This window comes from Bos mutus, chromosome 18, assembly GCF_027580195.1.
Source record: "Bos mutus isolate GX-2022 chromosome 18, NWIPB_WYAK_1.1, whole genome shotgun sequence".
Classification (NCBI taxonomy): domain Eukaryota; kingdom Metazoa; phylum Chordata; class Mammalia; order Artiodactyla; family Bovidae; genus Bos; species Bos mutus.
Window position 1 is genome coordinate 20,552,342 of NC_091634.1, and position 26,115 is coordinate 20,578,456.

At 44.6% G+C, this 26,115-nt stretch overlaps 1 pseudogene; it reads right to left on the reverse strand.

Annotated features, from left to right (window-relative positions):
- The window catches only part of LOC102288198 (uncharacterized), a 177,556-nt pseudogene extending 156,527 nt beyond the window's left edge, over window positions 1–21,029 (reverse strand).
- Window positions 21,030–26,115: the final 5,086 nt, after the last annotated feature.

The following is a 26,115-nucleotide window of genomic DNA, read 5'->3' on the forward strand; positions in this document are numbered from 1 at the left end:
TGGTGGTCTGCTGCCCCTCTGATCCACACAGCTTTCTGAATCCTGGTGAAACTGTTACATCTGGAAAGTATGGTCAGAAAATCAACGAGATGCACTGAAAACTGCAATGCCTGCAGCCAGCACTGGTCAACAGAAATGGCCCAGTTTTTCTCCAGGACAACGCCTGACTGCACAGTCACACAACCAATGCTTCAAAGGTTGAATGAATTGGACTATGAAGTTTTGCCTCATCTGTCATGATTCACCGGACCTCGCGCTAACCAACTATCACTTCTTCAAGCATCTCAACAACTTTTTGCAGGGAAAACGCTTCCCCAACCAGCATGAGGCACAAAACTCTTTCCAAGAGTTTGTCAACTCCCAAAGCATGGATTTTTACAGTACAGAAATAAACAAACTTATTTTTCATTGGCAAAAATGTGTTGATTATGATAGTTCCTATTTTGATTAATAAGGATGTGTTTGAGTCTAGTTATAATGATTTAAAATTCACAGTCCAAAATTTCAATTATGTTTGTGCCAACTTAATATCATTTACCCCCAGCATGATGTGATGAGAAAAGCAATCCATCTTCCATAATCCCGGTATAATCATGAGAATGTATCAGACAAATCCAAACTGAGGTGCAGTCTACAAAATACTTGATCAGTATTCTTCAAAAGTATAAACAGAAAAAGACAGAGAATATCACAGAATAAAAGAAATGAAGGAGGCAAATGTGAACTCTTGGATTGGGTCCTGGAAGAGAAAAGTAGATTAATAAAAAATCTGGAAAAATTCAAAAATAAGTCTATATATTAGTTAATAATAATATATCAATGCTCATTTCTTAATTTTGAAAAAAACCATAGGTATGGAAGAGATGGGTGAAGGGTATACAAGGAACTTTAGTACTATCTTTTCAAGTCTTTTGCAAATCTAAAATTATTTCAAAATAAATGCATTTTTTTAGGTTAAAGGATGAAAAATGATATACTTAACCACTAATCAAAAGATGAGCTGGGGTAGTTACATTTCATATCAGACAAACTAGATTTCAAAATAAGAAATACCACCAGGGCTAAAGAGGTATAATGTGTGTGTACTTAATAAAATTTTAGAATATATTAAGATAAAACCTGAGAGAACACTAGAGAGGAATGAAAAAACTGACAATTTTTTTTAGAGATTTCAACACCCATCCACCAATAATTGAAAGAAAATCAGACCAAAAGCAAAATCAGTAAAATATAGATTTGAACAATGTTATCAAGGTACTTTAGTCAACTTGCCCTGATTAGTGAAAGTGATCTGTGCATTTTCTCCCAATTCCATGTTCAAAGACATCACATCGGTAGCTTAAGTTTGGACACAATGGGAGGATATTTCTACAGAAGTCATCAAGAGCTGCAATTGTTGTTGAGTCCCGAAGTCATGTCTGACTCTTTTGCAACCCCATAGACTGTAGCCCACCAGGCTCCTTTGTTCATGAAATTTCCCAGGCAAGAACACTCAAGTGGCTTGCCATTTCCTTCTTCAAGAGGATCCTCCCAACCCAGGGATCAAACCTACATCTCCTGCTTACCACTGAGCCATTGGGGAATGGGAGGATATTTCCACAATGTCATCAAGTGCAGCAAACCAAAGACTTTTTCCTCCAGGGATCCAGTTAAACATTTCCCACCGTCAATCAATCAAAACTAAATAAAATTTAGAGACAGTTAAAGTATTCAGTTCAGTTCGGTTCATTCGCTCAGTCATGTCTGACTCTTTGCGACCCCATGAATCACAGCATGCCAGGCCTCCCTGTCCATCACCAACTCCCGGAGTTCACTCAGACTCACGTCCATAGAGTCAGTGATGCCATCCAGCCATCTCATCCTCTGTCATCCCCTTTTCCTCCTGCCCCCAATCCCTCCCAGCTTCAGAGTCTTTTCCAATGAGTCAACTCTTTGCATGAGGTGGCCAAAGTACTGGAGTTTCAGCTTTAGCATCATTCCTTCCAAAGAAATCCCAGGGCTGATCTCCTTCAGAATGGACTGGTTGGATCTCCTTGCAGTCCAAGGGACTCTCAAGAGTCTTCTCCAACACCACAGTTCAAAAGCATCCTTCTTCACAGTCCAACTCTCACATCCATACATGACCACTGGAAAAACCATAGCCTTGACTAGACGGACCTTTGTTGGCAAAGTAATGTCTCTGCTTTTCAATATGCTATCTATGTTGGTCATAACTTTTCTTCCAAGGAGGAAGTGTCTTTTAATTCATGGCTGCAGTCACCATCTGCAGTGATTTTGGAGCCCCCCAAAATAAAGTCTGAGACTGTTTCCACTGTTTCGCCATCTATTTCCCATGAAGTGATGGGACCAGGTGCCATGATCTTTGTTTTCTGAATGTTGAGTCTTAAGCCAACTTTTTCACTCTCCTTTTTCACCTTCATCAAGAGGCTTTTGAGTTCCTCTTCACTTTCTGCCATAAGGGTGGTGTCATCTGCATATCTGAGGTTATTGATATTTCTCCCAGCAATCTTGATTCCAGCTTGTGCTTCTTCCAGCCCAGCATTTTGCATATAAGTTAAATAAGCAGGGTGACAATATACAACCTTGATGTACTCCTTTTCCTATTTGAAACCAGTCTGTTGTTCCATGTAGTAGAAAGAACATTTTTTCAAGTGCTTTTGAGATAGTCCCCCAAGATAGTCCATATGCTGCTGCTGCTGCTAAGTCGCTTCAGTCGTGTCGGACTCTGTGTGACCCCATAGACAGCAGCCCACTGGGCTCTGCTGTCCCTGGGATTCTCCAGGCAAAAACACTGGAGTGGGTTGCCGTTTCCTTCTCCAGTGCATGAAAGTGAAAAGTGAAAGTAAAGTCGCTCAGTCATGTCTGACTTTTCGCGATCCCATGGACTGCAGCCTACCAGGCTCCTCTGCCCATGGGATTCTCCAGGCAAGAGTACTGGAGTGGGGTGCCATCACCTTCTCCAAGATAGTCCATATACAGGGTCATAAAGCAATTACCAGTAAAAGTAAAAGAAATAAAATAGAAAGGAATATATTTTCTGATTATAGTGGAATTAAACTAGAAATCAGTAACACACAGCTATCTGGAAAATCCAAAAGCATTTGGAAATTAAACAACATGCTTCTAAATAGCCCATGGGTAAAAGATAATATCACAAGATCAATAAGAAAATACTATGACTTGAAAATACTATGAATTAATTATTTGAATGAAAATGTACCAAAATAGGTAGGTTATGTATTTGAAAAGAAGAAATTAATGATTTAACCTTTATTCAAATAAATTAGAAAAAGAACAGCAATTGAGACCAAAAGTAAGCAAAAATAAAGGAAGTAATAAAGATTAGACAGTAACAAAATAGAAATAGACACAACACTTGAGGAATTTTATGAAGACAAAAATTGTTTTTTTTTTAAAGATCACTGAAATTTATAAAGCTCTTAGACTGATCAATGAATCAAAGAAAAAGATGTACATAAATTTCCAATATCAGGAGTTAAAGAAGAGACATTACTACATATCCTACAGGCATTAAAGGAAGTATAAGGAGATATGAATAATTTTGTGTCAGTAAATCCAACAACCTGTGTGAAATTGACAAATTCTTTGAAAGATACAAACTACCAAAGCACATTGGAGAAGAAATAGATAAGCTGAAGAGCCATATATCCATTAAGATACTTGGATTCATAATTTAAACACTTCTGACAAAGAAAACCTCAGGCCCAAAGGTGACTTCAATGATGAATTCTACCATGAACTTATGGTAGAATGAAAATTGGTGTGTATGTCAGTTCTGCACACACACACAAACACAAACAGAAAATAGAGGAGGAACAATGTTCCAACTTGCTTTATGTGGTCAGCATTAATCTGATATCAAAGTCAGATAAAAGCATTACCATGAAAAAGAACTATACATTAATATACCTCATAAATATGCATGCAGAAATCCTGAACAAAATTTTAGCAAATTAAATCTAGTAAAATACAAAGATAATAATGCATCATGATTGAATAGGATTTATCCAAGGAATGATAGACTAGTTTAAAATTCAAAAAGTAACGAATGCCATTCACCTTTTTAGCAAACTTCAAAAAAAAGAAAAAGCCATATACAGCCAGATCTGCTATAACATTTGTCTTGAAATTTCAATTTGTTTCAACACAACTGATACATCAGGGAACAATTTGAGCATAATGTGAATTTTGTGTTTGTTGACGTGTAATTTTGTTCATGAGAAACACTAAGTGAATGCATAAAACTACATCCAGCTGAAGTGAGCCATGGAGGAATACACAAAAAGCACCAGGCACACACCTCATGCATCTACCAACGGCTGTAGTTTACCTCCTGTGTTAGGAGTCACCCATCCTCCCCAGAACAAGGGCAGGTCACCCACCTTTGGTCATTTCCCATTAACTTATATGAGACCCACATCCACAAACAAACTTTAGATCTTTTTCAAGGTAAAGTGCTATATTTATTGTAGTATTTATGTATTTTTCAACTATGTACCACACATAAAATGGTGTTACTATTTTCATTAAGTTCTCATCTTTCTGTATATATCTCTGATAAAGTTTGGGGTGTGACACCCCTCAATTTTCTCCTAGGGACTGTAGTTTTCTTTGCAAGATTTTGAACAGCATGGTGTTTTTTAGAGACACAAGCATTGTGTCAGAGCAGAGTTGATTGCAATCATCTCAACAGATGCAAAAAAAAAAAAAATTGAGCCAATTCAGCACCCAAGCCTGACTTCCTCAATTAGATTAAGGCCATCAGTGAAAAATCTAGAGCTACCATAAAACTTAATGATAAAAGATCAAATACTCTCCTCAAGATTAGGAAGAAGACAAGGATGTCTCCTTTCACCATTTTATTCAAATTTTTTCTAGAGGTCCCCCATCCAGTACAATAAATTACAAAACATAAATAAAAGGCATATAGGTAATTTGATAATCTATGAAGAAAATCCAATATAGACATAGGATACACTTAATAAATGAGATTAGCAATGAACAGGAAATACAGTTCATACGTGAAAATGTAAAACAAATATTCATAAAAGTAAAACTTTAAAAATATCATTTATAATAGTATTGAGTATTCATTAGAGATAAAGTGAACAATGTGCAAGACATATGCTTAAAACTACAAATACTGCTTAGATAAAGTACAGAAGGCATAGATAAATCAAGGGATACACCATGCTTAAGACTGAAAAGCTCAATATAGTTAATATCCCATTCCTTGTCAAGTTGACCTATAGATTCAATAGAATTCCAGTCAATTTCTGTAAGTTTAATTTAGTTTAAAAATTAACAAGCTGAGTCTAAAATGTATATGGAAATGCAAAATCACTATAAAATAAAAATAGCTCTGAAAAAGACGGAAAGCTTCGATTTTTACATCTTAAGAATAATATAATGCCACAGTAATCAAAAGAGTATAGTTTTAGCATAAAAATCAATGGAATAGAACAGAAAATTCAGAATGGAACCATATATATATAGTCAACTGAGTCTTCACAAAGGTACCCGGGTTACTCAATGCGGAAAAGAATCTTTACAATAAATCTTGCAGAAATAACTATATGGAAATATGAATATATAAATAACATGGAAAATATAAACCTCATCTCTTACTTCACATTCTACCTAAAATGAAGTGAACACTTCTGGAAGAAATGAGAGAAGAAAAGCTCTGCAACCTTGGGATAAAAATTAATTAAATAAAACACAAAAAAGCACAAATCATAAAAGAAAAAACTGGTAAGCCCAACTTAAAATTAAAAAACTTTTACTCCTTGAAAGACACAGTTAAGAAAATGAAAAGACAAGCCACAAACAGGGAGAAAATATTTGCTACGTATGTGTGGAAATGGACTTGTTTCCAGAAGATATAAAGAAACTACTATCAGTCAAATACTAGAAGATAGGATAAAAGATTCTAATAGAGGCTTCACCAAAGAAGTTCTAAAGGTGTTCAAAATTTAACGCATTAGCAACATCATTAGTCTTAGAGGGATGCAGATGCAACCACAATGACCTAACCCTAACCCTAACCCTAAACCTACTATCCACACACAAGAAAGGGAAACTTAGAAAGGCTGGCAATACCAAATGTTTGTGAGGATGTGGAGCAACTGGAATGTCTTCTTCATTTCTGGTGGGAATATAGTCATTTTGGAAAACAGGCAGTTTCTTATGGAGTTTATACACATTTGTCTTTTGACCCAATAATCCCACTGCTAAATATCGACACAAGTTACATGAAAAGATAACACAGAGACTTGGACCTAAATATATAGGGGCTTCCCTGGTAGCTCAGCTGGTAAAGAATCCGCCTGCAATGCAGGAGACCCCGGTTCAATTCCTGGGTCAGGAAGAACCCCTGGAGAAGGGACAGGCTATCCACTCCATATTTATAGCTGCTTTATTCATAATGGCCTCAAACTAGCAATGACTCCGATGTCTACAACTGGGAAATTGAAGAACTGTGATATAACCGCATAGTGGAACATCACTCTGCAACAGAAAAAACAAACAAATCAATCACATAACAAAATGACAATCTCAAAACTTGCTGCTAAGTCAAAGAAGCCAGATGTAAAATCAAATCACCAGGTGATCCCTTTTACATAAGACCCTAGAAAAGGCATAACTATAGTGGCAGAAAGACCAGGGGTTGTCAGAGGCTGCAGACGGGATATGCAGTTTGAATGCAGGGAACATGAAGGCCTTTGGGGAGTGATGGAAATCTAAATTCTGGTCATGGAGGTGGTTACACAACTCTATGCATTTCCCCAAATGCAACAAATGGTCAGCACACTTAAAACAGGTCTCACTGCATTGAATTATACTTCAATAAAGATGATTTAAAATAAAGTACTGTAGAGCGGATGTTAGGAGAGCTTTGGAAGGGAACTTCGGCCAAGGTCCTCCTGGAACCTCTGTCTAAACAGATGTTTCTATGCAGAGATCAGCCTTCAGGAAAGCTGTTTGGGCAGAGAGGCAGGTCTTAGATGGCTACAGGCACTGGATAAAATAAATGCTGAATTTTTCCAGATAAGCTGGGTTTAGTCTCAGTACTGGTCTTGGAAATGACCTGAGTGCTGGCAAACACCTGGGCTTTCGCAAACCTGGGTTTTTTGTCCTCCTCTGCACCATAGGCATAGAACCCACCCTGCCCATCAACTGAGTTAATAAGCAAAGGTAAAATAGGTCTGCAAACTTTAAAGTGCTGCATGTGTGAAAGGGGACATGGGAGGCCAGTGTTGAAAATGGGAAGGTAAGCTTTAGGTTCAAAGAAAGTCTGCACAGTTTTAAAATTACTGTTGGCCTTGAGCAGCCCGGGAAGGGGGAATCTGTTTTCCTCCCACTGGATGTTTTGACCACTTATCTTGAGGCTTCAGTGGGTTTGTTTAGATTTAAAGATACGCTGCCTGCAACACTCAAGATCAAAGAGAACAAAGCTCCGATGGAAGGAGGCCCTTATGGGCCAAACTAGATAATGTCATTATCCTATAAACAGGTGATAACGGCAGAGCCAGGCTCATCTCAGACTAATCCAGTTCTAATCCCTTCAACGGTCTGGAGAGATGTCAGGGAATAAAAGGCCACTGCCACTTAGCAAGCTGTATCTTGTGAGTGGATTTGTCACCTTGCAGTCCTGAGCATCTGTCTGGTTGTCTGGACATGACAGGCATGGAGGGTAGGGGTGAGCGAGAAAGCGCTTCCTCTTCGTGCGATAGAGAGCTGAAGCGGCCTTATGTCCCCTCCTGCTCTTTGGGACCTGAACTTGAGGATGAATAGCTGACAGCTCTTAACAATCAGGACCACTACAGCAATAAGAATTACTAACAAATACAGAGCTCATAGCATGTATTGTTTTCTGTCTTTGGTAGTGAACCAAGGCTAAGAGAGGCAAAGTACCACCCACAATCATGGGGCAGTAAGAGGCGCAGCTGGATTCCAGGCCAGGCACTCAGACCCAGAAGCTCCTACCTCTACGGTCTCCTACATACTACAGGGCACAAGGCGTTCTTTTTTTTTTAAGCTTCAGTTTCCTTTACCCTAAATGGAGCTAGGGCTTCCCAGGTGGGTGCTAGTGGTAAAGAGCCCTCCTGCCAATGCAGGAGACATAAGAGAGGAGGGATCCATCTCTGGATCAGGAAGATCCCGTGGAGGAGGGCATGGCAACCCACTCCAGTGTTCTTGCCTGAAGAATCCCATGGACAGAGGAGCCTGGCAGGTTGTAGTCCATAGCGTCACACAGAGTTGGACATGACTGAAGTGACTTGACATGTCCGCCGGTTAAATGTGGTAATGGATGTCAAGTGCCTTTGAACCAATGCTACCCTTACCAAATCACTCAAAAAACATTAGGCTTCATCCACTCTCCTTAGGCAGGCAATTCTCCAGCCCTGGGGACAGTCAGTGTGGGCCTCTAAAAACATTCCACAGAGGTCATGTAGCTGGAGCCATCCTTCCTGCTGGCTAGGCGTGGCCAAGGCTGCTGCTAGTGGAGCTTGTGAACAATTCAGCCTCCACCACGGGGCTTCAAGGCTTTCACTGCTCAGACTGGACCCTCTATGTGAACAGATATGCTGATGGAACCCACTCTCTGTTCCAGTAAGAAAATGACAGCACCAACGGTAGTGGAATCTGGCTGCCTGGGAAGCTAACAGGTCCTGCTCTCAGCTCAGGTTCAGGAACCTTCTGGGATTACACTTGTCAGACGTCATCTATGCCTGGCAGTGGGGGGCTGGCAGGGAGAAAGAGGTGGCAGGAGGAACCTCAGTCTTCAAAGCCCAGGGATAGGAGGGACCTTCAGTGGTTGTAGCTGCTCCTGGGATGAAAGGCAAGCTCACTTTTTCCCCTCTTGACAGGTCTATCTGCAAAGTTTACAAAAGAGAGGAAGTGACCAGGATGCTAGGGGCGTGGTCTCAAGGGCTGGGATGGATCCAGGCCCTCCCACCCCCGGCCTATACTCCCCGGACACTGAGCATCCACAGCTCTGTGCCATCACACTCACCGCCAATCTCACCATCTGCAGCTCTGTTCAGTAACTACAGGATGAACATCATCTCAATTAACAGCGTACCTTTAGGGCGTCTCGTCGCCAACTCTTCCAGGACAATTGTCCACACTGTCATCAGGGCCTAATCAACTAATGATGGCTGAAAATGAGGGAGGCCAATCCCAATAAATTCGAAGGCAAGTCATTTTTCTCTTTTAATGCCCCTCTCCCTCCTTCTTCCTTCTTCCCACGGCACAATGCAGTAAATTAATGTCACCGTGGTTATTACAGCACCGCTGCTATGGCAAGTATTCAAGCTACGGTCCTGGAATATTTTACCTCAGCATTTATTTGTCCATAAAATAAAACAGGATTTATGGGATGACTCTCCAGTTTGAGGGCTGCATGGACAGCAGCTGGGCCACATCCTTACCTCCTCCACAGGTAAAGATATAGGGATGCTCTCGGGAGCAAAAGAAACCTGGTGGACAGGGTGCCTGGGGCTGGGAAGAACGAGTTCCCCAAAGGACCCACTGGCCATGCCTAGGGGAAAAGCTCCAGTTAAAAGAACTGAAGATGTGGGAATCAGTTGCAGGAAAAGGATACAGCTTTTTGAGGGGAGGATGCAGACAAATAACCTACTCCCCCAGCATTCCAGCATTTGGTACCCTGCTGCACAGGCTCCACAGAAGAGGAGCCAGGATCCAAGGGTACCTGCCAGGTGCTGGCTGCCCACTCACCCGCCAGGACCCCACGATGTTGTCCCCGGCTATCTGCCTGGAGCAGCTGGGTGCTGGCAGAGGCGGCAGCACTGAGGAAACAGGACCCTGCCAGAGCAAAAGCCAGAAGTGAAGTTCATTAAAACACACCCGCGTGCACAGAACTCTTCCTGGGAACCACAGGCTCCACCTTTGAGGACGCGCTCTGAAATTATAATTCATTGATTCTGAAGCCAATCATTTTGTATTTTGACTGCTGGCTTAGGAATATTCATATTTTCCACTGCATTTAAATTTCCCTGTGCCATTAAAATCTCCAAGCTCTATAATTAGGCCTCTCCTGATAGATATGGATGAGGTCTCTGTTCTGGGGAGAGTGAGCAGGAGCCTCTGGGAAGCTGGGGGTTTTCTGGGAGGGCTTCCCCTCGGGGCTGCTCCTGTCCCCTTCCCTCCCCAGCTGGAACCTTCCAACCCCGGCCCGCCTTCCACCTGGACCCAGTTCATGAGCCGCAACTCTCCCCCTCTGCCCCTCTCCCTTCCTACGCTCCGGGCCCCCAGCCACCGAAATGTTTACTCACTTAAACATAATTTGCATTCCAAAAGCTGTATTCCCGGCTCAGATGATATTTATGAAATAAAGTCCCACCGGTTACAGCAACCGAAACAGATGTGGCCAGCCACACCACTCCGTGTATACAAAACTGTGCTCCTGCTCAAAAATAAATCCGTAGAAACCTTCTCCAGAGGTAAATGTTGTTTTATGAAATGCAATACCACACGCACGCTGCTTCTGCCTCCTCCTTGTCAGCGCAGCCCTGTAGCTGGCAGAAGGCCTCCAGCCGCTGTGTGAGTCTCACCGGCCTTGTCCCCTTGACCAGATGCTCTCTCTGAATCAGGAAAGTCACCAAGCCTCATGGCCTGGCCACATCTCACCCGTCCAGTTTCTGCTGAGATCGACTAAAAAATATTGGGTAATGAAGATGGAAAACCAATAAAGGGTGGGGGAAAATAAAGAATTGCTTAGAATGAATTCTGTATGTAATTACTTGCGTTTTTGCTAACTACTGTATACACAACACTTTTAACAAGGCAAATTGGAATCCTGAAGACAATTCTGCTTAGGGATATAGCTTCAATTTATTATACGAGGATAACTGAAAACTTTGTTTCTGCTGCGTTGCAGTCAATTTCCACAGCGCGCACATTTTGAATGTGTGATTAATCATATGAGTGCAGGGGTTGCCAATAGATACCAAAACTCTAAAACTGTAACAACTTGCTCATTTTGTGCGGTCATTCCAAATAGCTCAACAGCCCAAGCCTGTCAATGGGCACCAGGATCAATGCTCTGGGGTCTCTGCAAGGGATTGATTTTGCTTTCAGAGGATTTCATTTTGCTCATCAACAAAAATACTCGGCTCCCTAAATAATCGGATCCAAGGCTTTTGTGCAGACCAGGAGAGCTGCCACCAGCTGCCACCGCTTGGGCGGCCATGGAGGGCTTTAGTGTGTGCTAGAACCTTACCACCTGTTGACCAAAAGAACACTTAACTCAAAGTTTGGCCACTTCAAAAAAAGAAAAGAAAAAAAAGTCATTATCTCAAAATAGCTTAATCTGAACAATTATGCTTTAAGACTAAGCAATTTGATGATGGAGATGAGGAGTATTCTTCTAACTTTAGCTTCTATCATAATCAATTTTATTGGGACTTCCCTGGTGGCCCAGTGGCTAAGATTCTGCATTTCCAGTACAGGAGGCCCAGGTTCAATCCCTGATTGGGGAACTAAATCCCTCATGCAGCGGCTAAGTGTTCTCCCTAAGCTGCAACTAAAGATCTCACATGATGCAAGGAAGATCAAAGATCCTGCATGCCCCAACTAAAACTCAATGCAATCAAATAAACAAATATCCAAAAAATAACAGCAACGACAAATCCCAGCTCCACCACTTAAAAAATTCACTTTTACCGTGGTGTGTTTCTATTTTTCTTTCCTGGTTTTTGATCAATCCTTATTTCTCATGTGTAGCTTCTGGTGAACAAAAAGCAGAATTTAACACACCTGGAATGGCTGTTTACTAATAGTAGAATGTATACACTGTTCCTTGGGTGTTTATCCCTGAAAATAAGCTTCCATAAAAGTGGAGGATATGGCAGAACAAACATATTGTCATGGGCGAGGGGCGGGGGCGGTTCCCCCCAGGAAGGGGAGGGGACAATTTCTACCTAGCATCTCTGTCAATGTGGAACTTTAAAATGTTTGCTTTACCTACTAATTAGTTGATTCTTTTGCTGAGAGCTCAGGCCATTAAAGGAGCCTTTCTTCTGAGGTGGGAATTCTGCCCCCACCACGGCCCGCACCCAGAGATGCCCTCAGCCCTTTCTCTATCAAGCCACCACCCTCTGATTAGGATGCCTTACAAAAAGGTCTTGATTGACTAAACCTCAGGCCCGATTACATAAACATCAGAGAGGCGCTGAATGCCAAACACCTTTCTCAGGAGGAAAAAAAAAATAATAAGGTGAGAGCGCTTCATTCTCTGGCAACCTAAAAATAAATGGAAGGGGCTTCTCCCAGCTTCAGGGAGTGCATATGGATTTCTTGCTGACATTCGATTCTCTGAACTGAATGTCACACTCACTGCGAACAGTTAAAAAAAAATAATAATGTTAGACTGTTATCGTTATTAGAAGGGCAAGAAGAATGAAATATCATGATTATCATTAGGAAACCCTGTAAAACATATTTGTACATTATCTTGGGGCAAATACAAGCGTCATGTGTTACCAATTGTTAGGCAAAGAGAGCAGTAATATATTGTTCCCCTCCGGCCCTCCGAGCAGCTTGGCGCAGGGCAGAAATGATGTGCTCCCTGTGTGTGAGGCTGAACGCACTGGTGTGGGATGTCGGGGCCGGGGAGCCCTCCAGGACTGGCCTCCCCGAAAGCAGTCGAGTCTGGGATGGATGGAACATTGATGGCAGTGTGGGGCAGGGGTGTGGGGGAGTGGAAGGCAGCCCAAGGCCAGGCTGAATTTGGAGAGCCCTTGCTTGAATGGCAGGTCTGGTCCCTGGGCTGGGATTCCTGTCTCACTAGGGAGCCCCAGATTCCCAAGGAGGAAGCAGACTTACTTCTTTCTTTCCAGACAATCGGCATGCCTCTGAAAAGAGGCTTGAGGGTGAGGTTGGCGTGGAGGAGGAAGGTTCCAAGGAGTCCTGCCCTAGGAACCCAGACTCCCTCTGCAGCCTTCAGCTTAAGAATCTGCAAGTAAAGGGGTTTGGTTTTCTGTTATTTGTTTGAGCATCAAAAGCCCTTTAGAGAATGTTATAAAAATGGACACGCACGAGTGCCCACAATAATTCACGTCAGTGTGGTGGACCCACAGTGCCTCTCAAAATTCATCCACCTGTACCTGGAAGTCCACGGATCTCCAGTTAAAAGCCTTTCATTCATTTGATCTAAAGGGGACTTTCCAGGTCCCAGATTCCAGGGGTCCCTAACAGCCAAGAGCATCCATGGGGCCCTCTGCTGGATGCACTGCCAGGCAGGGGTTCCAGAGAGCCTTCAGGGGATACACAGAAGGAGGGAGCACTCCTGGTCCCAGCAGGTAGTCATGACCCCCATGAGTCCATGTTGGTGTTGACAACTCCCAGGACCATCTTTGCTCCTGGAAACTGGACTGAGAGGAAACTGCAGAGAACCAAAGGATGGTACACTTTGCATCATCACAGGGAAATGACAGTCTCTGCAAAAGGACCAGAGGACACTGCTTGGAAAACACACACTCTCAGGCCCTGCGACTCCCAGAGGTGCCAGCTCTGAGCATCCCTCAAGCCTTCGCATCTCTCGGACAAGCACAGTGGACTGAGGTTGAGGCTGCATGCAGGGTTTCCTCACTGGGAAGAGCAGGCCTTCATGTTTGCAGGGCAGGGCTCACGGGGTGGCCTGGGGGAGAGGGCGGCACGTGCTCTGACTGTTCTCCCAGCAGTCTCCCTCCACCTGCCCTGCTCTGAGACAGCACGATCTGAAGGGAGATCCTTAGGCCTCTCTCTGCAGGGGTACACTTTGTAAGTGAGCCCCTTTGTCCCCAAAGTAATGCCATACTAATGGTGGCATTCCAGGAAGGGGGACTTGCCAGGAAATAGAGAAGGGATTTGGGGGCAGGAGCTCCCTCAGTCCACACCAAGCCTGATACGTCTAAGCATATTGAAGCCGTTCTGTCTATATAGGAAACCAGGTTAGCCCCATAAGTTTCTTGCTTACTGGGGAAACTAAGGCTTTGGGGTGGGAGGGATGGGGATGAGAGCTTGCAGCATCTTTCCCTGTGGCCTAGCACCCCTTGGGCTCCAACCTTTTGTGACATCAGAGCTTTGGTTCCCTCTGGCTGGGGTCCACAGCCTGAGCTTCAGGCTCTTTGCTTCCAGGACTAAGCTCATCTCCCACTGTGGGTTGGCCGGCACCCTTGGGCAAGCTCGGAGCACTGACATGCCTCAGTTGTCTCTCACATAGAAAGTGCAGAATCTCAGGGACCCTGCAGCCCCACCGAACCCTGCTCTGCACACTCAAGTTTGAGATACGCTGGCCAGAAGTTCCTCTCTTCCAGAACGTTCACAGCCAAGTCTCACATTAGTAATTGGCTCGTCTCAGATCTTCAGATTTTTCTCTCTTCTGGTTTTATCTCTAATTTTTCAAATTGACAGTATTTAATTTTCTAAGCAGTTCCCAGCCAGGCAGGTAGGGCATAATGAGACAGACAGCGAGCTGGCAGCCGGGGGTGCTGGAGGCCTGGAGGGCACATGAGGCGTCTGGACCCCCTGAGCAGGTTAGCTACAGGTGTGATCAGCTGGACCCCGGCAGAGTCTCCCCTTCCCCACAGCCATGGCTACCCGTGACCCCAGATCCCTACACAGACTCCCCCTCTGCCCCCATGCACACCTATAGTACCTAACAATCTGCTACTGCTTCCCACAGACCCACGACCCTGTGGCTCCACATGGACCCCATTGACCACCATGGATCCCAATGACCCCATGGATCCCCCATGGATCTGCCCTCAAGCCCATGGTTCCTCTGTGGCTCCTGTACCCTCCTGGTCCCCTTAGGTTCCCACCTCCACCCCCACCACCGCCCATGAGCAACCTGGACAAGCTGCCGTCTTTCCCAGGGGAAACTCACTCCCATCCAGCTCCTCTGAGCTCCCGGCCTTTTCTTGTTGCTTTTCAGACCTCTTTTCTCCAACTTTTCCACTCGCTCAGTACATGATGCAAAGTTGTGAAAAATGTGTGAGGACATTAACCCGAGGTGTTATTTGTAAATATGTTATAATTTATTAAATTATAAGATACTCGACAGCAACTCCGATAAAGAAACACATTGGAGTGTTACTCCAGCACATGTACTATTTTAATAATCCTTTTATCTTAAAATATTGCCTCCTATCAGGCTGTCAGGGAGCAGCAGGAGAATCTGTTAAGTGTAGAGAGGGGGGCATCTCTCCAACACGCTTTATGGTGAATTATTAAAGGTGGGAGAGGCGCCAACTAATCATTTGATAAACACAAGTAGATTATGTGTAATGGGTACCTTCGTGGAAAGAGTCCTGGACAGCTCAGGAAAATCCTGGGGCCCCAAACAGAACGTCTCCGAACCAGCCTCTCCCGCTGCACTCTCTCTCCTAAAGCAACTTATGCCAAACTTGAACTTCAAACTCTCATTTACCACCATTTCTGGCCACACCCTAGAACCACTGGTAATCTATTTTACGTCATATTTTTATTTAATTTATAGCCATTCTTTTTTTTTTCTTTGTCTTAACTTAAACAGATTTAATTTTTAAAGGAAGCTTTATATCATTACCATGAATAGAAAACTAATAGCACTTACCATAAATATGAAATAACCATTAAAAAAAAGTATAATGGAAACAAAACCATGTAATTAAATTCCAGCTCAATATGAAGGTTTGACGAAGCCTGAGGCCTACTCTCTCTGTTAAAAGGGAATATTATCTCGTGTCATGGAGGCATTCAAGATGTGCTGGAGCCAAAGGGAGCCTTCCTCCCTGACCCTGGATGGACTGAGGGACCCACAGAGGGGACCCCTTGCTTTCCAGGCAACTTGCTGTGATACAGCATAGGCTGAGTACCACCAAAACCCCTCAGGTCCCCACAGTAATCCTGTACCACTGTTTTAGAGGCAATGGATCAAAATCAAGCACACTGATCACATCACTATTCCCTGAGACTTTGTCCCACAGGTGAGCAGGTGAGAGTTTTCCAGGAATCTTGTCCGAGAGGACACAGCCCCAGAGGCTGGGATGTGAGCCCGGCTCTGCTTGCAATTTGGGATAAGTCACCTTCTCTCTCTGATGACAAATCAGAGTCTTGACCATGATAGAGCTTCTTTAAGGCTCTCTGCCTTCTTTCAGTCCTGCACTTACCTCCTCCGCATGCAGCAAAACTAAGACAGTTTTAAAAGTATTTTTCATGTCCCTGTGATGCAAAGCATGTGTCCCTGGGACTGAGTGTGTGAGACATCTTCCTTGAACTGTATAAAGGAAATGTTGGATCATCAAAATGCAAAGCCAAATAAGGGGGAAAACAGGAACCTAAAAATGAATCCCTAAGCCCCAAGGAAAGCATGAGCATCTTGCTGTCAAAATAGAAGTCTGAGCCACGTAAAATAGAAATATCCCAATGTGAAGCCACACTCTTCCATCATATTTAGAACTCACTTCAAACCAGGAAAAGGTAATGTCAGATCACCAAAATTCACATGAGAAAACACAGCTATGGTTCTTCCTGTTAGCTACGATTAATATGAGCAGTTAGAGAAAGGCTAAAAAAATGAAGTCATACATTATTTTTCTTCCTCGTAGGTATAGATTTTATTTGACCTATTGCTTTTAAAATAGAATACCTTCCCAAGCACGCTTTACATGATAAAACTCAGAGACAAAAGAGAGAAAATGCAAATCAATTCTACATTACATGTATGTTGCTGCATTTGGCAAAATCAAATGAGATCTTTTCATCTCCTTACTGTAGAACAAAAACAGAGCAATATTATGAAATCTCACAGAGCTTTATTTCTCGGCGTCTTTTGTGTCCAGCCTTTTAAATTCAGGTTTTTCTGCCTTTTTTACTGACAAGCCCACAATTTTCAGAAAAGAAAGCTAGCATTAATTAAGACAGTGCCAGATGTAATTTTCTTGGGAAGTAAATTTCTGCACAACTAAAGGTTACAGAGACCTTTTCACTGTCAAAATTTACTACAGCCTGTGAATGTTAATGTTTCTAATGAAGACATGTTCTCTGTCCCTGAACTTAAAAGTACCCAGAGAAGAAGGCAAAGAGAAAAAAAACTCTATTTGACGAATGTATCTGGAGCCTTTGCATTAATGCAGGAACTCTCGGCTGCTGGCGCGCGTTGTAATTATAGTGTTTGGATACTCTTGTTTTCCAAACAAGGAATATTGCCATAAATTGGCAATTTTGCATGAGGAGTGGGATTGTAGTAGGTGCCTTCTGCTACAAATGAGCTCAGAGTGTAATAAGCATTTACCCCATTAGGCTTAAGGATGTGTGCCTTCTGACTCTGGGGAGATGTTCAGGAAGCAGGCGGAAGACCCACAGCCTCCACGATGGGCCACCAAGTCAATGTTGGGGCCCCTGGGTTTCCAGGTTTCTGACCTCCCACCACGGGGGTTAAAGGTTTGCCTTGGTGTGTGAACCCATACATGTTGTTCGTTTCTGGCTGGTCTTCTGATTTTGTTCTGGAGGCCTGAGCATTTTCTGTCCAGCATGCAGGAAAAACACCATGGTGTACAGAAAGCAGGGCCCCCACCTTCCCTGGTGCTTGCTGTGATCTTCGCTGGAGGTTCCCAGAGTGACAAGACGGCAGAAGCCAGCCTCAAGCCCACTTTGTGATTTTTCCTCTTCAATAAATTGAGCAATGGGGTTAAAAGATAGTTGTTTCATTGACCGAGTGACGTCTTTTTCAGAAATTTCTCCTAAGGAAACAGCTTGCATTGAGCACAGTGATGTTCTCCATTCACAAACACAGCAACAAGTAGAAAAGTAAAAGACTTAATGTTGAACAACACGCGAATGAGTAAGTGAGCCATGTTGTTCAGTCGCCAAGTCATGTCCTTCTCTTTGTGACCCCATGGACTGCAGCGTGCCAGGCTTCCCTGTCCCTTGCCATCTCCCAGAGTGTGCCCAAGTTCATGTCCATTGAGTTAGTGATGCCTCATCTTCTGCCATCATCTTCTCCTCTGCCTTCAATCTTTCCCAGCATCAGAGTGTTTTCCAATGAGTCAGCTGTTAGTATCAGGATAAACCCCCAAACAGAATATTATATAGGCATCAATCTTGCCAATAAAGAAGACATTTTGATCAAAAGGAAGACATTCATGTTATATAACATGTGAAAAGCAAGATACAAAATTTTGTGATTTCAATTTTATAAAATAAATTGCAATTTTGTAAAATAAGAAATTTGTTGACAGTGGAAGTCTCTGGTGGGCAAAATCACAGACACTTTTCTTTTTCCTAATAAAAGTTAACAAAAGAAAAGTTTTGAAAAATTTCCCCAAAATGTCTTTTTTATCATCAGGAAATGCCAGAGGGTCATCAGGACTGAGTCAGCTTCCCATTTCAACATGAATCCTCTTGAGTCTTAAATTCTTTACAGTCTGATTTATCATTGTCTGTCTTTCTTTTAAAGCAAAAACTGGCAAAGCTTTTGTGCAAAGAGCCAGATAGTAAATATTTTATCTTTATGTGGCATAAGGTCTGTGTCACAATGACTCAACTTAACCATTACTAGCATGAAAGCAGTCATACCCAATACGTAAAGAGCATGGCCATGTTTCAATAAAACTTTACTGACAAAAGCAAGTGGTGGGTCATACTGACCACAGGACAGTTGGCCAACTCCTTTCTAAATCAAACCAGTGCTGTGCTATTGAAGTACAGCATATGAGCACAATGCTCTAACACCCTCAAGCTATCAGAGAACCAGCACTCCCATTTATGGATGAGGAGACTCACCCCAGAGAGGTGAAGAGAGTTCCCAAAGTCGTAGAACAGTTCCTTGCAGAGACGGCAAAAACACCAGGAGCACCCCACCTTTCCAGAAGCGTTCTCCAGCTTAGTCATGCTATCAGTCTATGAACTACAGCCCTGGTCTCTCCTGGTCTGTGTGGTTGGGGATCTTGGGTCTTGCTTTGCATCATGTGACCTGCCCTGTCAGTGGTGGTGGGCCTCTCTACCCCACCCCTCTTCCTCTCCCTCATTCTCTTGGAGGACTTGGACAATGTGTACCACAGCATCTCTCTGGTCACCATCAGCTCCTAGAGAGGAATAACCAGGAGTCTTGGCTAACCTGGCACAGAATCAGATTTTCCTGTTGTCCCATAGTTACAAATGTGCTCCCTTTCATGCTCAAAATTTCCAGGCTTGCACAATTTATTATCTGTATGATCATCTCCCCAAAGGTGAATTTAGTTGCACTGTATCCTATGCAGGAAGAAACTATGAGAATTCAGTTATCCACATGACTTACAGAAAAAAATATTTTTAAGAAATGAAAAGCAAAAACTTAGAATTCAGCAGAGTGGCTGATGCTGCACTGTTCAGGAGATGGGCGTATGCCTGTAACGGGGGATGCGATTGTAAAGGGTCCTCAGATCTTAAAGTGGCTGATCCTAAGAGATGGTTGAGTGGCAATACTGACTGTGCTGAGTTTCCCTTCACAGTTGACCTTAAACTCTAACTCCCTTGCTTGTGTCTCTTGCTCTAGCTCCTGCGTCTGTGCCCTATCCCCCACCCCCCCAGCCCTGGTGTGCTCCTGCAGCTCATCCTGCATCTCAGGGTCCCTGTTCTAGGCCTTAGCCCATTGTCCTGGTCCAAGTGACCAGGGCAATTCACCCAGACACCTTATTTTGAATCATCCAAATCTTTTCCAGGGCTTCCCCTGTGGCTCAGATGATAAAGACCTGCCTGCGATGCTGAAGACCCAGGTTCAATCCCTGGGTTGGGAAGATCCCCTGGAGAAGGGAATGGCAATCCATTCCAGTATTCTTGCCTGGAGAATCCCCATGGACAGAGGAGCCTGGTGGGCTACAGTCCATGGGGTGGCAAAGAGCAGGACACGACTGAGCAACTGACACTTTCAAACCTTTTCCAATCACCTCCCTTGAGAGCTCTTTAGACAGAGGAGTCAGCAGAAGATGCTTGTGGAATGTACACACCATCTCCTGAATGAGTACACTTGTTCAGAGGACCAAATAGCCAAAGAGCAAGACGTATGATCAGGGAAGAGAGAGGAGCCGATGGAGAACAAGGAAAGCATGTGTAGTACCTTCCCTCCAAAAAGACTCTGTGCAGGTGACCTGACTCTGCAGAGAGGGGAAAACAGGCGGAGAAGGAAGAGCATGGAATGTCTGGCCTGGCCCAGAATGTATGACTTTCAGCAAGACCAGTTATCTCAGACCATGGCGACTGTGGCACCCGCACCAGGTGATCGGTGTCAACATCACTCGGGTCCTACTTAGAAATGCAAATTCTCAACCCCCCTTGACCTCTTGAATCTGGAGCCCTGGGTGTGGTGTCAGCCCTCCAGGGAATGTTGGTGCATGCTCCTCCAGGTTGAGAGCCACAGCCATTAAACACCAGGCTCTAAAGAGGCTCTGGGGGCCCTTGTCCTTGGATGGAGCTGATGTGAGGTGCACATTGAGGGGAAGAGGTGTTTGAGATGCTTAAATGATGGTCGATGGCCAGACTGACAGGGTGTTTTTTTCCTCTGATTTGACTGAGGCCAACAGTCCTCGTAGTTGCAGACACAGAGTAGAGCTCCTGTCTCTCCACAGAGATGGTGTTGACGTCACTCAAACTACCGCTCTGTGAGATTTTCCTGGGCGTGGTCAGGCCAGCATCCATCCCAGAACCCAGATAAAGAGGCCAGTCCCAACCCACCCATGAGAGCCCTGTGCTCCTAGACTCTCTCCCTGAGCTCAGGTTACTAAGGAAACCACCACGCACCTTTGTCTACCCTCGCCACACGCAGCTCTCCGGAGTCCGCCTCATGCGGCAAGGGGCCCCCCCGAACAGCTGAAGACAACAGAGTGTGAAACCTGTAAGAACGACAGACGGACACAGCCCACCTGGGTAGAACTGTGCAGAGGGATTTTTAACTCTGGGAGGCAACAAAGGGGAGGAAGAGTGAGAGAATTTACGAGCTGGGTCATACGAGTCACAACCCCGGGTTACCCAGAGGGGTCCATGTTCCTCTACAGAAAACAGGGCACAAAAGGATGGCTTCTGCTAATGCCTATCCCAAGGCTCTCACAATAACCGTGGTAGAGATTTCCCCTGGCTGCTCCCAGGTGAGGCATCCTGACTTCAGGGTGATGGACACCAGGGATGGGGCTTGAATGGAACAGCAAATTTTCCAACAAACCTGTGATGGTCTTCCTTTCTGTGTTTTTAAAAATACATATTTGGATTTCACACACCACTCGGGTCTCTCTATATTATTCAAAAGAAGTCTTGGCACCTGAAACTGACATAATATTGTATTCCCACTCTATTGCAATAAGAAAAAAAAAAGTAATTAATTAATTTGAAAGAAATCTTTTTTTCTTTCTCCTTTCCTCCCTTCCTTCTTTTCTTTCTTGTGTTTCACAGCCCTGGTAGAGTGACTAAAACACTGAAGCAGCTAAATTATAGCACAGATGAGTCTGGTGGGGGGATTCAAGGGTGCCAAAGTGCATTCTGTGCGGGTCATACTCTCACCTTCTCCCAACTGTGACCTCTGTGCAAATGGCCCAGTCTCCATACACACATGTAGCGCAGGTCTAGGGGTGTCTCTGCATGTCTTGCATCCTTTTTGCAAGCAGCCACTGAACTCCTTTTCTGTGCCCACCCTGTCCCAGCACTCTGGGCATGTGCATATGGGTAGGAGATAGCCTGACTGCAAGCATGGACAGCACCAAACAATGAGACCACTCGGCTTTTGGCAAAAAATTCCTTAAGAGGAGGAAATGAAGTGTCAATGCTCCTGGCTTTTGGGGAAAATCCACCAAGCAGAAGAAACCTCACAGAGCCAGGATCTCAGTAGGTAATAGGAAAAAAAAGTGATTGATTTTGTCACAGCCTCTTCTGTCTGACCAGCCCCCAACTCACCAGAAAGTTGCAAAGAGCTTGCAGTAGAGGTACAATGGATACTGAGGGTGGAGATGTGGCCACAGCTCAAAACTCAAAGGAGAAGACTGTCACCAAGTCATGAAATATGGGTGGAGAAGGTCACTGAAATGGAAGATTCCTCTGTGCTCGTGCAAAGGGCAGACGCAGAGAAGCTGGGGAAACGACACCAGTGAGTTTGCCTCCGGATGTTAAAATACACGTGCCTGTGTCTGAGGACTGCTCAGACTTTCAGAGGATGCTGTCTGATTGATCCAATATCAGAAGCCAGCCAGGGACTAAATGATACTTTCCTCCTTACTCCTATGAGGAAAATGGGACCCTTCCAGCCATACAGAGGACCTAAAGAGGCTCTAAAGACAGAAACCCCACCCAAGGCCCCATGGGCTAGGGGCTGTCCTTCTCTCTGCTCATCATTGTAGCTACTTCTCCTGGGTGATGGGGAAGGCATAGGAGTGGGCGGGAAGGATACAATTCTCCCCAGATGCCAATGGGGTGTGAGACTCACAAAGAAGCTAAGATGCACTTTTACATGATATAGATGTTTTTAAAATTATAGTGCAGCTTTAGTAATTCTTGTTCAGATCACTCTGACCCTTAGCTCATTTTCTGCTGCCCAGTTTTCCCTGGTCTAGGGTATGGTTTTGCTTGTTCAAGGTTAGTAAAGTGTGTGTTAGTTACTCAGTTGTGTCTGACTCTTTGCAACCCCATGGACTATATAGCCTGCCAGGCTCCTCTATCCATGGAAGTCTCCAGGCAAGAATACTAGAGTGGGTTGCCATTCCCTTCTCCAGGGGCTCTTCCTGACCCAGGAATCAAACCCAGGTCTCCCACATTACAGACAGATGCTTTACCATCTGAGCCACAGTGAAGCCCAAGGTTAGTAAAACTTTCTCTAGTTCTTGTCTCCAAGCACTACAGACCTCCACCCCAAATGTAGGGGATGGTCTTCCAGGCATAGAGAAGTAGAAGAAATATTATAAAACTACTTTGGCTGAATATTTTGCTTTTCAACCTGCAAGTAACATCTTGCTGATTAATTCCTTCATCCCCTCTACCTAGAAATAGCCTTGACTTCCACAGTAATTTTCACAGTGGCTCCCCCACTTTCAGCCAAACAAAAAGTATTTTTTGGTCCCCTCCAATATGGCTTATATTGAATCCTTAAAGCTGAAAACTGCACACAGAGAAGAGAGGACCAGCCCTAAGAAGGCCTGGGAAGACTTCATTCCAGCAAGTCATGTCTCTAAAGGGAGGAAAGACAGAGAAGTTCAGAGTTGTAGCAGGTGGGTCTAGATATGGGCCAGAGTGTAGGCACCTTCATCAGCCTCATTTCCAGACAGGAAGCTGAGTTCTAGAGAGGCTAAATGACATGCCCAAGGTCATGAAAGATCAAATCCTCAACACCTATGTTCTTAACCACTGCATCTTCCTCTTACAGGAAGCCTTCCTGATTGACCCCGGTTTCCTCTGTACCTCTCTGGGCTTGATCACTCTCTCACAGCCTTGGGTGTACCTTGTTCATGGCCTTAGGTTCTCCTTTTCACCTTGGGGCCACATCTTAGCATACATCTGGGTATGGGGGATATTCAGGACCCACTTGCCAAAGGATCAGCGGTCTGACTCTTGGATGTGCTCCATGCCCTTGGTCTCCTTCCTGGGAAAATTACAAGGGGGATGCTGGGGTAGGAGATGAAACTTTTGATCTTTGGGCTCATTTGAACCTTCAGTGGAGGCCTCTGAATAGCATCACTGGCTGAAGAGAGTACTAGCCCTGGGGTGAAATGGGACAGAAGAGTTGTAAGGCGAGGTTGAAAGATAGTCCACTAGATTTTCACAGTAACAAAACTCCAGCTACTCTCAAGGCATCAGCACAAGGCAGAAAAAGAACAGAGAGAGAAGGCTGGCTGAGGGTGACACCAGGGAAGTGGTAAGGACTGCTGGGTCCAGGGTCACTGGGGAGCTCGGCCTGCCTGTCAGGACCTTGCAGCTGTGACTGATGGCCGCCATATGGTAGAATCTATCCCAAATGGCCATATTTCCTTTCTTTAATTTAATTTATTTTATATTGGGGTATAGTTGATGTACAGTGTTGTGTTAGTTTCAGATATATAGTAAAGTGGTTCAGGTACACATATACATGCATCCATTCTTTTTTGCCTCTTCCCTGGTGGGTCAGGCAGTAAAGAGTCTGCGTGCAAAAGTGGGAGACCCAGGTTCGATCTCTGGGTCAGAAAGATCCCCTGAAGAAGGAAATGGAAACCCACTCCAGTATTTTTGCCTGGAGAATCCCATGGACAGAGGAGCCAGACAGGCTATAGTCCACGGGGTCTCAAAGAGTCAGACACGACTGAGTGACTAACACACTTATTTTTCAGATTCTTTTCCCAAATAGATTATTACCAAGTATTCAGTAGAGTTCTTTATATTATACACTGGGTCTTTGTTGATGATCTATTTTACATATAGTAGTGTGTATATGAACCCACTCCAGTGTTCTTGCCTGGAGAATCCCAGGGACGGGGGAGCTCGGTGGGCTGCCGTCCATGGGGTCGTACAGAGTCGGACACGACTGAAGCGACTTAGCAGCAGCAGCAGCAGCAGCAGTGTGTATATGTCAATCCAAAACTCCTAATTTATCCCCCCCCACCTTTCCCCTTTGGTAACGGTAAGTTTGTTTTCTAAGTCTGTGAGCCTGTTTCTGTTTTGTAAACAAGTTCATTTGTATCGTCGTCTTAGATTCCATATATAAGTGGTATCATATGGTATTTGTCTTTCTCTGCCTGACTTTCTTCACTTAGTATGATAATCTCCACGTCCATCCATGTTGCTGCAAATGGCATTATTTCATTCTTTTTTATGCTAAATGGCTAGGCTTCTTAAATTTTTCAAGAGAAATTGCAAATCTGATTCTTTACATGGAATATCCCAGGTTCAAACTTTATAACTGATTCAAAGACTTTTAAACATTCCACACACCAAGTGAAAGCTTTGGACTAGGTTAAGCCTGAAGCCTGCCAGCCTGTGGCCCCTGATCAGATTTCAATCTTAACCCCTCCCAGTGACCTCAGAGGGACCAGAGACGGGCAGGCTTGGGAGCTCAGTGCCAGCTGTCAGAGGCTTCTTTTCCAGAATGTTTCAGTCACAGTGAGAAGGCCTCGTCAGGAGGCCCTTCTCCTTGGGAGTGTCCTGCTGCTCCATGTCCTTTCTAGGCCCCACGACTCCTGTCCTCTGCCCTCCTTTCTGCCACACGGCGGGCCACCTGCTCTCGTCAGGTGCAGGCTCATCGGTGCCCAGGTTCCGAGCTCCCACTGCCCACCCACCGCCCCAGGCGCTCCCCACTGCTTCTGTCCCTCCAGCTCTGTCCCCAGCAGGATACCGCCGCAGCTCACCTGACAACTGTCAGCCTGAGGTGTGGACACCTTCTCCTTGGTGGCTTCCCCTTTTTCATTAGTCTTGACAATGCGTTTTTCCAAGATTAATAGTGCAGGGGGAGGCAGGATATGAGGCTTTTAGTGGTGACAAACTGCCAGGCCCAGGTGGCTCTGGAAGTTGTGTGGCAGCAGGAACAGGCCAGTGGCAGAGCCCCAGGGGGCTGAAGGAGAGGGGAGTGATGGTCTCATATCCATCAGAGCCTGGACCGGCGAGACCCGGGGCTAGGGCGACAGCCCTCATATTTACTCTTTCCTCACAGCAGAGACAGCTGTGCTCAGCCCCATGTACCAAGCCACACACACACACACACACACACGCACACACACAGCCCAAACACCCCTCTAGGTAGCTTCTGAGGCTGGATGTTCAGGGGCATTTGGCGAGCAGGGGCAGTGCTCACTGCTGGGTACAAAGGACCACGCAGCGCACCCCTTCAAGCTTAGGCACTTCTGCCCTGGGCTCTGTTTGCTCCTGTCCTTCTGGCTCTCTCTCCTCCTTCTCTAGGCCCAACCTCAGATTCTCTTTTTTATATATGATCTTGAAAGCTTGAAAACAAAAGAATGCGAGAATGTAGCCTGACCTTTCCATTCCGCCCTGGTCATTTCCATTTCACCGGCCCTTATTACCTGCCTTCTGTACCCTCCTCCAACTCCCAAAACAGTGAAAGAGGGATTTGTAAATGTCCAGGGAGTGTAATCAAGGAAATTCAGGGGAAGGGGATAAGTATATTGA